At 44.0% G+C, this 3,561-nt stretch overlaps 1 pseudogene; it reads left to right on the forward strand.

Moving 5' to 3' along the window:
* The first annotated feature begins 239 nt into the window (after positions 1–239).
* LOC102875520 lies at positions 240–3,156 on the forward strand (annotated as a pseudogene).
* The last annotated feature ends 405 nt before the right edge of the window (positions 3,157–3,561 follow it).

A 3,561-nucleotide genomic window follows, 5' to 3' on the forward strand; every position in this document is an offset into this window, starting at 1 on the left:
TTTAAATTTTTTATGATCAAGCCACTAGAAATGTAATTTATTTCTAGATTTTTCTGTTAATTACTCTTTGTAGAAAGCCAAACAAATTCATTATTAAAAAATAAACCTGTCGGGAAGTCCCCGCCCCCCGCTGGCTGGGCGGTGGCGGCCAGCGCGGCCAGCAAGGATTTGAAGCCGTTTGGCGGCGGCGGCGGTGGCAGCCGGGCGGACAAGTGACCGTGGGCGCGCCAGGGTAGATTATGGAAATGGGAAGTGAAGAAGAAAAATGGGAGAAGTTGGATGCAGAATTTGATCATTTTGTTGTTGACATGGAGCCCTTTGTTCTGAAGTTATCCCACAGGTCAGAACGTCAGAGGTGTGCTCTTTGGATTAAAAAACTGTGCGAGCCTTCAGGCACAGGTATAGGAATAATGGGCTGGAAGAATTGGAACCTCTATGCAAAATTGTTACTGCATATGCTCAAGCGAGGAGTGCTCGAAGGCCCCTTCACACATCGGCCCAAGCCAGGGACGCTCAGAACTTTACCCTCCTACATGTCCATCTATTTTGATGAGCCGAATTCTGCACAAACAAAATGTCCAAGTCCAGAGGGATTACCGGACTGGGTCATGGGTGAGCTGGGCACAAGTGACCACAAATCAGATGAATCATGGAAACTGTCTTCTGGAGAGGCCAGTGCTTTGGTGCAGTCGCCGCCAGCTGAAGGCCACAGGCAAATGGAGGCCAATTATTGGACCTTGGATGACCGCTTACAAGCTTTTAAGACCAGTAGGGAGCATTACACTGGGCAGATCCCAGCCTCCGGAGAAGATGGAGAAAATTTTAACCCAAAGAGTTCTGAAGTTCATTTTAAAAAAATCTTCTATTTCTTTGGATGACAATGACATTGAAGCTCGCCTTAATAGTTGGAATCTTGGGATAGAAAATCGTCGCTACTTGAGACAGAAGCCTGTTCCAGTTTCTCTGATGACACCCAAATTCAGCCTAAGAAAATCCAGCAGTTTTTCCAGCAGTTTGCATGATGATCATGTACTTACTCGAATGCATGAGAAAGAGTTGGATATGAAGACAAAATTAGTGGAAGCTAAATTTCATGAGGAGAAGTTGAAGCTACAGCAGAAGCATGACACTGATGTGCAGAAAATTTTAGACAGAAAGAATCATGAACTAGAAGAACTGAAAACTTTATACAAGCAAAAACAGAACGAAACTGAGGAGACTATTAGGAAACTTGAAAAGAAAGTTCAGATCCTTATACGCGATTGCCAGGTTATCAGAGAGACTAAAGAAAACCAGATTACAGAGCTGAAAAGAATGTGTGAACAAAGTGCAGAATCCCTGAATAATGACTGGGATAAAAAGCTTCACAGTGCGGTAGCAGAAATGGAAAAGGAAAAGTTTGATCTTCAGAAGAAGCACACAGAAAATATTCAAGAATTGCTTGAGGACACAAATGTACATCTGAACAAGATGGAAAATGAATACATTGCACAAACACAGGCCACAAACCAGATGGTCAAAGAGTTGGAGGCCCGAGTCCAGCAACTGACTGGAGAAGTAGAGAACAGTAATTTACAGAGACAGAAATTAATTCAGGAGAAAATAGAACTTGAGAGATGTTACCAGATAACGTGCAGTGAATTACAAGAAGTCAAGTCTAGGCGCAACACACTGCATAAAGAGAAGGAGCGTCTTATAAATGATTATGAACAAAACATGAAGCTGTTACAAACCAAATTTGATGCTGATATAAACCTTCTGAAGCAGGAGCAAGCTCTTTCAGCTTCAAAGGCATCTGGTTTGATTCAAGAATTAGAAAAGACTGTCTCTTTATTAAAAGAGCAATTACAGGACTCGGAATATCAAAGAATGCAGCAACTAAAGGATCAAGAAGATAAATTTCAAATGGAGAGAAAGAATTTAAAACATACCTGTGAAAAAAAGGTTCGTGACTTGGAGGACGGACTTGACAAAGAGAAAGAAGATGCTCAAAAGAAAATTCGAAAATTTGAGGAGGCTTTGAAGGAGAAGGAGGAAGAGCTCGCTCGCGTCACTGAAGTACAGAGGCTGCAGGCCCAACAGGCAGATGCTGCGCTGGAAGAGTTTAAGCGGCAGGTGGAGCTGAACTCAGAGAAGGTCTACGCAGAAATGAAAGAGCAGATGGAAAAAGTAGAAGCCGATCTGAGTAGATCCAAGTCTCTTCGCGAGAAACAGTCAAAAGACTTTCTCTGGCAGTTGGATGACGTCAAAAAACGATATGAACAGCAGATAGTAGAGCTGAAGCTGGTGCATGAACAGGAGAAGACGCACCTATTACAGCAGCATAACGCAGAGAGGGACAGCCTAGTCCGAGACCATGATCGGGAAATGGAAAACCTGGAAAAACAGCTTCGCGCTGCCAACATGGAGCACGAAAATCAAATTCAAGAGTTCAAGAAACGAGATGCACAGGTCATTGCTGACATGGAGAACCAAATGCACAAGCTGAGAGAAGAGCTGATTAATGTCAACTCGCAGAGGAAACAGCAGCTCGTGGAGCTTGGTCTCCTTCGAGAAGAGGAGAAGCAGAGAGCTGCGAGAGACCACGAGACCACTGTGAACAAACTGAAAGCCGAGTCCGAGAAGATGAAGATAGAGCTGAAGAAGACTCATGCTGCTGAGACGGAGTTGACACTGGAAAAGGCCAACAGCAAACTGAAGCAGATTGAGAAGGAATACAGGCAGAAGCTTGCCAAATCTACCCAGATCATAGCCGAACTTCAGGCAACCGTTTCCGCTCTGAAAGAAGAGAACAGCCGGGAGCAGCTTGCTACAGAAAGGCGGCTCCAGGATGTTACACAGAAGTTTGAAGATGAGAAGAAGCAGCTGATTAGAGATAATGACCGAGCAATCAAGGCTCTACAGGATGAAATGGATGCCCGGTCCAATCAGGTGCGAAATGCAGAGAAGAAGCCGCAGCACCGGGAACTGGAGTCACAGGAGCAGATAACTTACATCCGGCAAGAATATGAAATGAAATTTAAGGGGTTGATGCCAGCATCTCTAAGACAAGAACTGGAAGACACTATTTCCTCCCTAAAGTCTCAGGTGAACTTTCTGCAGAAGAGAGCTTCCGTCCTTCAGGAAGAGCTGACCACATACCAAAGCAGAAGGTAACTGCACAGGAATCATCAGTGGATGCCATGGTCTGGAGGCCCGAGAGACACCTTCCCACAGGTTTGAAGACTTGGATTTTGTCCCCTTTGACACCAGTGGTGTTTTTTAAGACTTAAAAGTATGGAATGAAGATCTGAAAACATGCCATTCACACACTAATGCGTAGCTTTCTGCCTGCCTAAGTTAGTTTTCTAACGTCCCTTTACTTCCGATTTCCGTATGTGTGTGCATTGTGTGTGTGTGTGTGTGTGCGCGCCGAGAATCGCTTGCATTGTGAAAAGAATCTGCCTTGTTAATGCTTTGGCACAGAATTTTACCAGTTGCATATGATCAAAGTCACGCTTGTAGCATCATATAAAAAATAATTTTCACATGTTTACATTGTTTTCATGTTCATGTTCATGT

This window comes from Elephantulus edwardii, unplaced genomic scaffold (genome assembly GCF_000299155.1).
Source record: "Elephantulus edwardii isolate Elephantulus edwardi_28Jun2011 unplaced genomic scaffold, EleEdw1.0 scaffold00338, whole genome shotgun sequence".
Classification (NCBI taxonomy): Eukaryota; Metazoa; Chordata; class Mammalia; order Macroscelidea; family Macroscelididae; genus Elephantulus; species Elephantulus edwardii.